Consider the following 15,237-nt stretch of genomic DNA (forward strand, 5'->3'; position numbering starts at 1 on the left):
CCTGAATGGTGAGTCCCTGTCCCTAAAAAAACAGTTTGCAAAGCAGGGAAGATGGGTGGTCGGTAAGGAATCTGAAACCAGAATGTGTCTCTGTCAGATAAGGAATTCCCGAAGGTAAGTAACTTGTTCATCTGACGCAGACTTCTAGTTGCAGATTCCTTACCTTTTGAATATCTACCCAAGCAACACCATTCCCAGAGGAGAGTCTGAGACCTAAGGGCAGGATTCACAAAATTAAACTTAGACGTTTGGTCTAAACTTAGACTAAACTTCTACGTTTATGACTTTGGAAATTAATAAAGGGCATTTACGAGTACTATGTTTAAGCCCGCACTAAGGGATTTTAGGTCCGAGTGCAGACCTAAAGATAGTACTCGTAAATGCCCTTTGCGAATTACGAAAGTTGTAAACTTAGACATTTGCTTTAAGTTTAGACCAAACATCTAAGTTTACCTTTGTGAATCGGGCCCTAGGTTATAGTAGAAAGTCTTGCAGGACCGAATTGGCAAAGTACCAGTCCCTACAGACCTGGCTGTCCAATCAGTAGTGTTTGGGAACGTGAGCAAGGATGCCCACATTGCCACTTGACAGATGTCAAGAACTGGACTCTGTGTGCTAACATAGCTGCAGCTCTGCTAGAATGAGAACGCAAAGCTCCATGAGGTTGCTTCTTGGCCAGTGCGTAGCAAATTTTAATGCAGAGTATGACCCATCGGGAGATGGTTCACTTCTGCACTGCCCAAGCTTTCTTTGCGCCTACAAAATCGACAAACAATGGATCATCTACCTGGAACCCTTTTGTTCAATCACAGTAGAACACCAACGCTCTTTTGGGTCCAGGCGTTGGAGTTTCTTCTTTTCCTTAGAAGGCTGTGGAGCTGTATAAAAAGTAGGCAAGGTGATGGACTGGCCTACATGGAAGGGTGTGACCACTTTTGGCAAAAAGGAAGTCTTAGAGCAAAGCACCACTTTGTCAGAATAGATGGAAAGGTAGGGTGGTTTAGATGACAACTCCTGCAGCTAACACATGCAGATGTAGCCGCCAGAGATAGCAGAAACGTAACCTCTGAGAGTACCCAGAGGACAGCCCTGTTGGGCCAAAGAAATAGAAATTATAAACAAGAGAACCTCAGAAAGAGGGGCAGAAAGCAGATCAACAGTCTTGTCTTTGCACCATGCCACAAATTTCTTCCAATTACGTTTTGGTGGAGGGACGCCTGGCTGCCAAGATAACATTCCAGACTTTCGGCGGAAGGTTAAAAGTTGTCAACTGGTGCTGCTCAATCTCCAAGCAAGAAGGCTGAGACCGGACAGGTTCGGGTGGAGAACCCTCCCCTGCCGCTGGAACAGATAATCCTCCAGAAGGGGCAGTCTGATCGGAGGATTTATGGCCAAGCTCAATAGCTCGGGATACCAGCTCTTCGTGCCCAGTCCAGAGCCACAAGGATTACTTTGGCCCGGTCATTTTTTATCTTCTTGAGAACTCTGGGCAGAAGTGGTATTGGTGGAAAGGCATCACAAGGCCTGGGTTCAACTCAGGATGAAAAGCGTTGCAGAGTGATTGCTGCCTTGGAAACTGCAATGTGCAATACTTCCGACATTGAATGCTCTCTGTGGAGGCGAACAGATCTAACCAAGGCTCTCCCTCCTGCTGAAAAAGATCTTGTGCCACCTCCGGATGGAGTTGCCATTCATGATCCACTAGGCATTGTCGGCTGAGTTTGTCTGCTCTGAAGTTCAGACAGCCCCCCAGATGACGAATCATCAGGGAAATGGACTGATGTTCCAGCCATATCGAGAGGCGCAAAGCCTCTTGACAAAGGATCCATGACCCCACTCCGCCTTGCTTGTTGCAGTACTACATGGTAGTGGTGTTGTCCATGAACACCTGCACTTCCTTCCCTTTGAGAGAGGGAAGAAATGCTTTCAATGCAAGTCTGATCGCCTTGAGATCCAGCAGGTTGATGTGGAGTTTGGACTCCACTAGAAACCAATGCCTCTGATCTCCACGTCCCCCAGGTGGCCGTCCCATCCCAGGAGTGATGTGTCTGCCACTACTGTCAGTTCTGGGTGGGGAAGAGAGAGGGATCTGCCTCTGGCCCAGTGGCTGTTTGTTAGCCACCACTACAGATTGCCTGCAGTTCCCTCCTAGATCTGGACCATGTCCAAGAGATTCCCCTGATGCTGCGCCCACTGGAACTTCAGGTCCCACTGCACAGCCAGCTTATGCCATCTGGGCTGTGTCACCAGCTGGATGCAGGAGGCCATGAGACCCAGCATCCTCAGAGTCATTCTCACCGAAATCCAGGATAGAGGCTGAAACATCTGTATCATCACCTGAATATCCTGGACTCACCGCTCAGGAGGATAAGTCCGAAACTGCACTGTGTCCAGAAAAGCTCAGATGAAAGGGAGTGTCTGAGAGAGAGTCTGGTGTGACTTCTGCATGTTTACAGTGAACCCCAGTAAATGAAGGAGGTCTGCCGTAGTATGGAGGTGGTCGAGGTACCAGAAGACAAAAAACCCTGACCTTCACAGATGAGCTGCGACCACCGCCATTGCCTTGGTGAACACCCGAGGGGCACTGGTAAGGCCAAAGGGTAGCATAGTGAATTGAAAGTGTTTGTGGCCCACCGCTAACCACAAGTAACATCTGTTGGCAGGAAGGGACGGGATGTAGAAATAAGTGTCCTGCAAGCCCCTCGCTAACATCCAGTCTCCTGTAACCAGGGCAGATAAAACCTTAGCCAGAGTGACCATTTTGAACTTCTTCTTGAGAAAGAGATTGAGGGACCGAAGGTCTAGGATAGGCTGGAAGCCCTTGTCCTTTTTGGGCAGCAGAACGTAGCAGGCATAACAACCACAACCTAGTTCAGGCAAAGGGAACCTCTCTATGGCTCCCTTGACCAAGACAGCCAGAACTTCTTCTCAGAGAAATGCCAAGTGATCCTCCATCATTTGATCATAGGATGATGGCATGGAAAAAGGGGTAGTCTCGAAGGGGAGGGAGTAGCCATTTAGGACTATGTGCAAACCCACCTATCTGATGTGATGGACTGCCAGTGTAGCAGGTGATGGCCGATCCTGCCTCCGACTTGACCCTGGTGAGGAATCATCAGCCTACAAAGGTTTGAAGGCAGCTGCAGCTTGGGTGGGGGGCAGGGAACTGGGCAGACCGCTGACTACCTGATCCATGAGGACAGTTGATCCCAAGTCCCCGGCCATGCACAGGCTGGGCAGCTTGTGCAGCATGGTGGCTGAGTGGAAACAGACGTGGCTGGTTACCTCTTCAGTGGCCACAAAAGGGGTCAAGAGTAGACTGAGGAGGCGAGGGGCTGCTGTGATGCCCAAGGACCTGGCTTTAGCATGAGAATCTTTGAAGAGCTTGAGCACCGAGTCTGCTTTCTCTCTGAAGAGTCAGGTGCCATCAAAGGACATGCCAACAAGGTTGGCTTGGATATCCCCCCAAAAGCCAGACGTCCTCAACCAAGCGTGGCACCTAAGGGCCATTATTGATGCAACCGCACTGCCCAGTGAGTCGGTTGTGCCCAGTCCACATCGGATCATTTAATTTGCTGCATCTCTCCGATCAGCAACTGCTTGGGAAAGTACAGCATGTGTCTATTCTGGGACCTGTGGCAGCACTTGCATAACCGTATCCCACAGTGTGTGGGAAAAATGGCTCAAAAGGCATGTGTTGTTCACAGACTGCAATGCCATGCTGGCAGAAGAAAACATCTTCTTCCCAGGTCTGTCCACCCTCTTGGATTCCATACTCGGGGTGCAGAAGGGAACACGCCATGGGAGGTGGAGGCTTGGAAAACCAAGCTCTCAGGGGTGGGTTGTTGCATTAAGAAACCTAAGCATGGTTATCTCCACTTTTTGCCTTTTGTCAGTGTGTTTGACTTTGTTCACTGGGATCCTGCTAACCTTACCCCAGTGACTGTGCTCTCTCCGTTTAAATTTGGTTGCTTGATCCACACTGTAGTAGGATGCTCTGGCTTATAGTGGGTACCTGATGGTACTTACACCTTGTGCCAGGTCCAGTTATGCCTTATTAGTAGATTAGCAGTGTTCTAGCAGCTTAGGCTGATAGTGGTAGCTATAGCAGAGCAGCTTAGGCTGAACTAGGAGACATGCAAAGCTCCTACTATACCACTTATATCATATAGGTACTATATCAAAAGAAAGACAATACTCAGAGTTACTAAAAATAAAGGTACTTTATTTTAGTGACAATGTGCCAAAAATATCTCAGAGGATATACTCCCTTAGGAGGTAAGTAAAATACACAAGATATACACACAAACCAAAATCAGGTAAGTAAAACAGTCAGAAAGTAATACAAACACTGTAGAATATAATAGGATGCAATAGACCTAGGGGCAACACAAACCATATACTAAGAAAGTGGAATGCGAACCACAAATGGACCCCTAGGCTAGTGCAGTGTGTAGAGGGTCGCTGGGAGTGTACGAAAACACTAAGGGTGTCCAAGATACCCCACCCCAAGACAATGGAAAGTAGGAGTAAAATACTACTATTTCCCCAGAAACACACTAAATTTGTGATAGAGGATTTTGCAAAGACCACAACAGACTGCAAAGCACTGAAGACGGATTCCTGGACCTGTGGACCTGCAAAGGAAGGGGACCAAGTCCAAGGGTCATGAAAGTGTCCGGGGGGGGGGGCAGGAGCCCACTAAACCCTGGATGAAGGTGCAAAATGGTTGCCTCCAGATGGAAGAAGCTGAAGATTCTGCAACAACGAAAGATGCTAGGAACTTATCCTTTGTGCAGAAGATGTCCTACGGAGTGCTGGAGGATGCAGAGTTGTTTCTTTGGTAAAAGACCGCAAACAAGCCTTGCTAGCTGCAAGAGTCATGGTTGAAGAAAAAGGGTGCTGCCTGGGCCCAGGAAGAACCAGGATGTCGCCACTTGGGAGAGGAGACAGAGGGGGCCCTCAGCAACGTAGAGAGCCCACGCACAAGAAGGTAGCCTCCACAGAAGCACTTGAACACGGGTTCAAGAAGTCTGAGCACGGCGGTCGTCTCAACTCTGCAAAAGAGGGTCCCACGAAGCCGGAGATCAACTCAGGGAGCTGAGCATTGCAGGACAGAGTCCTGGGGACCAGGGCTTGGCTGTGCACGAAGGATTTACATGAAAATGTGCACAGAAGGCCTTGTAGCTGTAGTTCACGTGGTGCACAGGATTACTGTGTGGAGAGGGGAGGCAAGGACCTACCTCCTCCAAATTTGGACAGTTGGACCACTGGACAGTCTGGGTCACTTGGGTCCACCACCTGTGTTCGAGGGGCCATGCTCGTCAGGATGAGAGGGGTCCCAGAGTACCGGTGATGCTGAAGTTTGGTGCCTGCTGAAGCAGGGGGAAGATTCCATCGACCCCCGGGAGATTTCTTTGCGGCTTCCAATGCAGGATAAATGCAGGCAGCCCCCAAAGCATGCACCACCAGGAAACAGTCGAGCAAACCAGCAGGATTAGGCTCAACAATGTCGCTGGTAGTCTTCTTGCTACTTTGTTGCAGTTCTGCAGGCGTCCTGGAGCAGTCAGCAGTCAATCCTTGGCAGACGTTGAAGAGAGAGGTGCAGAGGAACTCTGGTGAATTCTTGCAAGTCATTATCTGAGGAAAAGCCCACTGGAGAGACCTTAAATAGCCCTCAGAGGAGGATTGGCCACATCGTCAGGTAAGCACCTATCAGAAGGGGTCTCTGACATCACCTGCTGGCACTGGCCACTCAGAGGCCTCCAGAGTGCCCTCACACCTCTGGATCCAAGATGGCAGAGGTCTGGGACACACTGAAGGAGCTCTAGGCATCACCCCTGGGGTGGTGATGGACACGGGAGTGGTCACTCCCCTTTCCTTTGTCCAGTTTCGCAGCATGGCAGGGACTTGGGATTCCCTAAACCAGTGTAGACTGGCTTATGCAAGGGGGGCACCATCTGTGCCCTTCAAAGCATTTCCAGAGGCTTGGAGAGGCTACCCCTCCCAAGCCATGTAAAACCTGTTTCCAAAGGAAGAGGGTGTTACCCCCCCCCCCCCCCTTCTCCCAAATTAAATCCTTTGTTCTGCCTTCCTGGGCTTAAGCTGATCAAGCAGCAGGAGGGCAGAAACCTGTCTGAGGGGTGACAGCAGCTTGGACTGCCCGAAAACCCCCAGAAGGCTAGTAGGACCACTCCCTGTCCATCACCACCCCAGGGGTGGTGCCCAGAGCGTCTCCAGAGGGTCCTTTGATTCTGCCATCTTGAATCCAAGGTGGCCAGATACCTCTGGGAGCATCTGAGTGGCTAGGTCAGGCAGGTGACGTCAGTGTCCCCTCCTGATAGGTGGTCACCTGGCTAGGTGACCAATCCCCCTTTCAGGGCTACTTAGGGTCTCCCTCTTGGGTGGGTCCTCAGATTGGGCTTGCAAGATTCCAGCAGGACTCCTCTGCAACCTCTTCTTCGACTTCTGGCCACTGGAACTGCGACTGGACCTTTCAGGAACCGACAATCTGCATCCACGTCGAAGACTCTGCTTGCAACATTGTTTCCACGGCTCCTTCGAGCTTCTGCTACATTTTCCCATTTGTGCATTCTCTGAGGGTGACAATCCTCAGCCTGTACAAGAAGGAAGAAGGAATCTCCCTTGGAGTGAGGGAGTCACTCCCCTGTATCTGCAGGCACCAACTGCAACGACGACCGGTTGCGTGGATCTCCTCTCATCCTGAGCTGCATGGATCCTGCATCATAAGTGGTGGTCTGGAGTGGTTCCCTCTCTGCCAGCTGTCCAACTTTGGAGAAGGTAAGCCCTTGCCTTCCCACGCAGGACGGTAACCCCGTGCACTGCGTCTCTTGTAGCTACCAAGGCTTGTTGGCATTTCCTCCAGGGGATCTTCAGGCTCCGTGTAGCTCCAGCAATCTTCCCTGTGACGCACAGTCCTCTGCGTGCTTCTCCTGCAGTGTGGGACCCTTCTTCAGTTGTGCTGCATAGGCTCCTCTGCGACTCCTGGTTCCTCTTCCAGTGGGTTTCTTGTGAAGGCTGCCATTTATTCTGTGGACTCTCTGCCTTGCTGAGGGTCCCCCCAGGGGTTGAGTCCGCCTGGACCTTGCTGGTCCCTAGGAGCTCCACTATCGTTAACTGTGACTTCTGCCTTTGCAAAGGCTTGTTGGTTGCTTTTCCACACCAGAGACAGACTGCATTCTTCCATACAGTGTGGGACATTGACTGCATCCTCCAAGAACTCTTCACTGACTCAAGGGCTGCATTGCTGACTGTCTTCGTCCACTCGTCTACCAACTCCTGCAACCACAGACAGTTGGGTAGTGGCTCCTGCCACCACCAGACACTCCTGCGACTTCATGACTTGGTTCCATTCTTTTTCAGGTCTTCCTCCTCAGGAATCCACCACTGGTTTCTTGCAGGCTTTTCTGGGTGTTGCATTATCTTCTTTTTAGTCCTTTTGGGTGGTTTGGGGAAATCCAGTAACTTACTCCTTTCTTCCTGGTCGCTGGGGGGCACTGTTGTACTTTCTTTTGGGGTTTCCTAGTTCCCCCAGCTCCCACTACACATTCCACTTACTGAGGTGGGGGTCCTGCATTTGCATACCATTTTTTAGTATATGGATTGAGCTGCCCCTAGGGTCACTATTGTCTATTCGCTATTGCACTGTTTTCTATCACTTTTTATGCTTATTACTGATTACTAGTGTAAATATTTGGTGTGTTTACTTACCTCCTATTGGAGTATTTCTTAACTAGTATTTTGGAACAGTGTTACTGTAATAAAGAACCTTTATTTTCATAAAACTGTGTTTTCATTCATGTGTGTAAGGGCTGTGTGACTGGTATTGCATGAGCTTTGCATGTCTCCTAGATAAGCCTTGGCTGCTCATCCACAGCTACCTCTAGAGAGCCTGGCTTATAGACACTGCCTATATTTCACTGATAGGGGAACCCTGGATCTGGTATAAGGTGTAAGTACCATAGGTACCCGCCACACACCAGGTCAACATCCTACACTGGGATTAGACCGAGTACCCAGAAGGATGTCTGTAAGGGCTTCATTAAAAGGGAGCAGAGGTTCAGAGGAGGAAACCCCCGGTTGAAGCACCTCTGTCAGGAGGCTAGTCCTGACTGCCACTGAAGGCAGCTCAAGATCCAGGACTTCGGCTGCTCTTTTGCACCACCTCTGAATATGAAGCACTCTCCTCCATAGCCACAATAGGGGGAGCGAGCATGCCATTATCTGGGGAAGTATTCAGTCCACTGGCTTCCTGCAGGTCCATACACCAAGCAGGTCTTGGAACTGCTATTCTATAGAGTCCAGTGACCCCCTCCCTTTCCTCACCATTACCTAGCCCATAATAATAAAGCTCAGGATCCGACATAGGGGGCAAAGCCCCTTTCAGCACCGGAGTCGGTGTTGTATGATGCCCATCCAGCTCTGTGTCAGACTGGGCAATGAGGAAGGGGGCAGCACCGCCTTGGGGCATTGGCGGCACACGGAGCCTCGACATCAGAACCGATGCTGGGGAAGATCAAGGTGGTACGACCAGTGCCCTTTCAGATCCAGGCATGGATCCATTGGTACCCCTCAGAGCTGACACTGAAGCTGCCTGTGCAGAACCTGAAGGGCCCCATCTAACTCCAACATACCCGAAGGCACGCCAGCGGAGTCAGACTGCCCAAAAATGAGACGCTTGGCCTCATAAAACTCATTGAGTTGAGCATGTGTTGCTCAGGCTCCCGGAAACTCGGGAAACGCAGAGCACCCCAAGACACAGGTTCAGCAGATGGAGGCCCGATCGACGATGCTCCTTCTCTCTGGTCAGCCGACAGATGAGGTGAAGTCGAAGAACATTTCACCTTTTTCAACTTCTTATGCCTCAACTTTCCTGAATGTCCCAAAAACATGAAGAGGGACGAAGAAGATGGGGGGGGGGCTCTGCAACAGATCCTGAGACCTTCCTCTTAACCCAGGTCGAGACTTATGCAGAACCAAGTGCCGGGCATCCATCAGCTTTAGGGACCTCTCCCTCAAAGCCTACAGATTCATGTCAGGAACTTGGAGCACACCTTTGGTTCGTGGTCACGCTCAAGACACCAAAGGCAAACGAGGCACAGATCTGTCACCGACATCGCCTGATGATAGGACCCGCAGGGCTTCAACCCGGTCATCCTAAAAGACATCCTCGACACACCAGGAGCTAAGCAACTAAAAAAAACTTAGAGAAAAAGTAGAAAAAAGGCCAGTCAAAAAAGAATCTATGGAGATCTTAGCTTTGAAGTAGTGAGGATTCTGATAACGAAGACACATGCAAACCAGCCACGGGTTTAAATGTAATATGAGTAGCAACTAGTACACCATGGAGTAATCTATCTGTGGATGGCACGTGGCCTCCTTTATGACAGCCAAAACAAAACCGAAGGGAAGAGTTATGAGTTTGCTGTACTCTAAGGTTCTTAGGAAGCTTGGTACACACAAGACTGCAATAATTTAAGAGGGCTCTCAGCTGCACTAGGTGAAATCGGGTAGTTGATTGAATGGGGTGTGACCCCTGTTGAAGCAAAAGCAACAATCCTTGTCCATTTGAATCACAAAAGTAACTAAGTTAACCTCTGCTTAACGTTGGGTAGCTTGGCACAAAAAGCAGTCAAGTTCAACTTAGAAGCATTGTGCAAAGTATTTACTCATCACTCAAACAGTAATAACATGAACATGCAACAAAAGGAAAATCCCACACCAATTTAGAACAATTGAGTACATTTTAATAAATTGTTTTACACCAAATGACAAAAAAACATCAGTAGAACCGGATTATGATTTTTCAAAGTTTTCGGTAAAAACTAGCACCTAAATGATAAAAACATCAACTGTAGACATTTAGTCGCACGAGACTGGGTCAAAGTAAAAAAAATATGGCCGACAATGATGGAGTGCAGGTTTGATACAAGAAGTGGATTGAATCCGGTCAGCTTTTACCTTCAAACTTAAAAGAAATTTCAAACAAAAATGTTCTAAGAAGGTAAAATTCAGCAGGGCAGGGCTGCAGGAGGCACCGCAACCAAAGGTCCAGGACTGAAGAGGCACCACTTGGGAGGTTAGGACTGGCCCAGGCTGTGTCCAGGTCCAGGTTCGAGTCAAGATGGTGGGAGCCTTTTATGTCCCTGTGACTCTGAACAGGAGGCCATCAAACTAGCCCTTAGATTCATTCTGGTAGTCCTGGGCTCATGTGAAGAAGCATGGCTCAGGTGAAGAAGCATGGCTCAAGCAGCAAGGCAAGCCTCAGAGTTCAAGGAAGGCTCAAGGCAGCAAAGCAGTCCTTACAAATGCAGTTAAGCACTCTTGTGGAGGACACAGCAGGCCACAGCAGCAGACAGTCCTTGAATGATCCTTCCGCTGGTCCAGAAAGTAAACTGAAGAGTGGGCGTGAGGCTCCATTTTTATACCTAGTGCCTTCTTTGAAGTAGATGTTTCTAGATGTTTCTGTTTTAAATGCTTGGAACTTTCTGACCCTCTGCCCTGGCTTCAAGCTGGTCGCAGGGACAATGCAGTGGTGACAAGCCTTTTGTCAGGTTCTTTGTGTGAAGGCAGAGTAGAGCCTGCTCAGTTGAGGGTGGGGCTGTGCCAAGCTCTGCCACCCTCACCCTTATCCTGCCAGCAGATGGCACATTCAGAAACACCTAAATATCCTATTGTGTGACTGTCTGGCAGGAATTTACAAAGTCTAACTGCCAACTACACCCAATCAGTTGACCTAGGACAGGCTGCAAGCACAAAATATCAGAAGGCAGGAAAATCCCAACTTTCTAAATGTGGTATTTTCAAAACTGTAATTTAAAACCCAACTTTTATTACATTTTCATGGATACCAAATACAAAATGCATATCTATCCCCATCAAAAGTTATCAATTATAAAATGTAATAAGGCAACCCAAAATTATCCTATCAGGTAGGGAGGCCGCACAGTAGAAAAGAAAACGAATTTAGGAGTTTTTCACTACCAGGACATGTAAAACTTAAAAGTGTGCCCAGCCTTTTAATTACAATGCACCCTGCCCTATGGCTACCTAGGGCCTACCTTATGGGTGACTTCTATGCAATAAAAGGAGAGTTTAAGGCTTGGCAAGGGGGTGATATTGCCAAGACGAATGTAAGTTCACAACTGCATTCAGGCTGCATTGGCTGGCCTGGGACATGTATTAAGGGGCTCCTTACTAAGTGCCCTTTAAAACATGGCACAATAAGTGCTGCAGGTCCACTTGTAGCATTTAATTTACAGGCTCTACGTATTTGATATACCACTCAACAAAGGGCTGGTATATAAGCAAATTACATATGCCATTCAGGTGTAAGCACATTTTACCGTGTTTAGACGAGTGAGCACAAGCACTTTAGCACTGGTTAGAAGTGGTAATGTGCACACAATCCTAAAGTCAACAAAAGGAGGTCCAGCAAAAGTAGGGGGGTGGGGGTGGATGAAGGTCTGGGGGAAGACCACCCTAATGCTGACAGGTCTAACATGCACCCATTACCAAGAAGTGGAGAGAAGAGGGAGCAATAGTTTAAGTTTGTTAATTAGATGGAAGCAGCTACCGGTCAGTGTTCACCTCTGGCTTCAAGTAGTAATCAGTGTACGGCACAAAAAACGTGACCACACCCAGCCTCCTTTGCTGCAATGACTGACCCATGGTCAGACCCTAGAATGAAGAGAAAGTGTGCTAAATAAATGTTACTATGCCTAGTGGGGTCTGGGTAAGAGGTCCAGTCCTGAAGGGGAAGGTAAAAGGGATTAGCCAAACCCTGCACTCAAGACCACTACTCAAAGATCCTATTGAGTTTGGCCTTTGTGGGCCCTTAACTCAGAACCTGTTGACCAAAATAAGAAGTCACTGGTAGGATCTTGGCAAAGGCTTTTAAGACTGTCAAAGATGCTAGGGATGACCCTAGACAAGGACCTAAGCTCAGCATTCCTAGCCCGAGTCCATAAGGTTTATATTTTGGCTATGTCGAGTAGTCTTCTATGCGTATAGACTGGCGTTTTGACAGTGTGCACAATGAGATACCAAGACCCCATTCCAACTTCAGTAACAGCATGAATAATGGTATTTGTGATGTCAACTGTGATACCATGTGTGAGGCACTAACAAGTACCATGCACATACTCAAGAAGCACTGACCTCCAGCCACACCCTGCCCTCAGCACCGGTGGGATCTCAAATCACTGTGCACTGCTCTGAATATGGAAGGACGATTACTTCTTCAAGCCCTCTTGCTTATTCCTTACATTTAATGTACTCTTGGAATGCCTCCTTTAGTTGATCTTTATGTGATGGACCATTGTGTTTATCTAATAGGATTACAGCTACTCAGTCTTTCCTGGTGCTATCTGAATACAGCATTCTTTGCAGATGCAAACTGCACGAGCGTCATACTCATTCAGACAGAGAATAAAAAAATCCCACAAACAATATGTTTGGCCTGCTGGGGCCTCTTTCACTATTTGAACATAACACCCCTCACTCATATTGTAGAGTCGGATATTGCTGCTGCACGTGTTGAAGTATGTCGTAGTTCCTTCCCAGAGCTATGAAAAAGGATTGCTCTAATGGGAACTTTCTAACTTTAGGCAACCAATAGAGAACACCATCCATAGGTCTACACTCTTCAAAATACAGATTGTGAATGGCTAAAACATTCTATTGCTTAATAGAAATACACATTTACAATTGCATTTGTTTAATTCTGTATACTAATGAACCAAGACGTTTATTTAAATGAGCTAGCTGTAAAATGTTCAACTAAATTGGACTGGATTATTTAGTTTTGGGGAAAAAATTTACTTTGGTTCTTTAAATAGGCAACAGACACATAGGCCCTAATTATGTCATTGGCGGTAAAAACCGCCTACCGGCGCGGTGACAGCAACCAAAAGACCATCACCGTGGCTACCATCTGTCTGCATATTATGAACACTGCCAGACTTTGCCACAAGAAGCGGTTGGGGGGGCGGGGGATGTGTGTGAATGTGTGTGTGAATTTGTCTGTTGTGTGTAGTGCTGTTTGTGTGGGTGTGTGCATGTGTGTGAATGCGTGTAAGAATGGTAATGTGAGTGCGTGTCTGCATGTCAGAGTGAATGTGTGTGAGAATGTGTGCGAGCATGACTGAATGTATGCGTGTATGCCAGTGTGAGTGGGTGTATGCGTGGTGCGTGTCTGCGGGAGTGTGCGTTATGGGGGGGGGAGAGGATCAGATCCGGAAGTGTGGATGGAGGGAGTAAGGGAGGGTCTGGGAGCGTTGGGATGGGTGGGAGAGCCACCTACCAGTGAAATGGAAGGAATTCTCTGTCACCGGTAGGGCCTACCGCCAAAACCGTGGTGGTAGGCTGGCTCAAAATGCAGCCGGCGGTACTATAGTGGCCACCGAGCTGGAGATTGACATCTCCGGCCCGGCGGCTGCTACTGCAATGCCAGTCTGAGTGGAGAAGTGGTGGGTTGGCTGCAGCCAACCCGCCATTCTCATAATGTGGTAGTATGTACCGCCGGCCTCCTGGCGGTACTGCTGTCACATTACCACTCGCCACTGGGGTCATAATGACCCTCATATTGTGTCTACATATTGGTGCAATGAGGAGTAATCCTGGGGTTATACAATACTTATTGTGTTCACTCGAACGAATGTTAAAAGTTAAAAAACACATTGCGAAATATTTTGGTTGTGATAAATTTTGGGTGAACACTAGAGTATATACGAGCTGATCATGATGTTTCACTAAGAATCAGTTCATGGATAATATATCCCAGGCTATAAGATTGGCATTACATGGAAACTGTAAACCTTTTTTTGTATAGTTAATGAAATATTAAGTATTATTAAGTATAATTTTATTGACATTTATAACTGTGGTGTAAACAATTAACACAATTAGATGCAATTGCTGATAAGTAATGCCCTGATCAAGCTAGACACAAACACGTGTTGACAGAAAGCGGAACTGATGATAATTGTAGTGTGGCATTGACTCAATCACGGAGAACTTTAAATTTGGCAAAACGCAAAAATGCATTGCATGACTGATGCAACCACCAATAATTTTATTGGGTGTGGTGTGAAAAAAGAAACCAACAACAACTGTGTCGTGTTGTAACTTGGATGTTTATGAATTGGCAAAATTAAAGAAGATTTTAAGACAACGATTGTAAGAGCAAATAATTGTATTAATATGAGAAACAATTACATGAAAAAGCTTTACTAATAGTGCTCTTTCAAGTTTCAATCATCATCGTTAGTGTTACCCCATGAAGAGTGCTTTAAAAGGAGTGCAAGATGGATGATAGTTGCTACCCATAGAGAAACAGCAAGGGGAGTCAGCCTCATACCAGCTCCCACGTCTCCATGTCTTCTCTAAGAGAAATATATAAGGCTTATTGCCAGGACAGATGCTTAGAGATCGTACCCGTCTGGCATCAGTCTCTACAATCTATTCCAGGATCAATGTAAAGCCTGTCTTTTCAAACTGCCTCTCTGAGGAGCGAGGCGCTGTCCTAAGGTCTATGGGCCAGATGTAAGAAGCATTTTTCACGTCGCAAACAGTGAAAATAACTGTTTGCGACGTGCAAAATGCACTTTGCAATGCACAATACCCGTTTTGCGAGTCGCAATTAGGAAGGGATGTTCCCTTCCTAATTGCGAGTCACAGTGCAATGCAGGAATGCTTTGTGACAGCGAACGCGGTCGCAAAGCAAATGCAATTTGCACCCATTTGAAATGGGTGGTAACTCATTCGCAAAAGTTAAGGGGTCCCCATGGGACCCCTTCCCCGTTGTGAATGGAACTGCAAAAAAAAATTCAGAGCAGGCAGTGGTCCTATGGACCACTGCCTACTCTGAAAAAATGAAACAAAAACGTTTCATTTTTCGTTTTTGTAATGCATCTCGTTTTCCTTTAAGGAAAACGGGCTGCATTACAAAAAAAAAAAACTGCTTTATTTAAAAGCAGTCACAGACATGGTAGTCTGCTGTCCGCAGCAGGCCACAATCCCTGTGAATGCCGCCACTCGCAAGGGGGTCGCAAATTGCGACCCACCTCATGAATATTAATGTGGTGGACCTTTGCGACCCGCTTTGCGAGTCACAGATGGGGTCAGGGACACCATCCAACATTCCAAATTGCGACTCTCAAATTGCGAGTCGCTCTGACTCGCAATTTGCGGGTCGCAATTCGGAAGTTTACAACA

The 15,237-nt window shown here is 47.7% G+C and overlaps 1 protein-coding gene across 2 annotated transcripts in view; it reads right to left on the minus strand.

Moving 5' to 3' along the window:
• Positions 1–15,237, minus strand: part of CFAP46 (cilia and flagella associated protein 46) — a 1,580,346-nt gene that overhangs the window by 26,305 nt on the left and 1,538,804 nt on the right. The gene's annotated exons all lie outside the window — the stretch shown is intronic.

The sequence above is a fragment of the Pleurodeles waltl genome, chromosome 6 (assembly GCF_031143425.1).
Source record: "Pleurodeles waltl isolate 20211129_DDA chromosome 6, aPleWal1.hap1.20221129, whole genome shotgun sequence".
NCBI lineage: Eukaryota > Metazoa > Chordata > Amphibia > Caudata > Salamandridae > Pleurodeles > Pleurodeles waltl.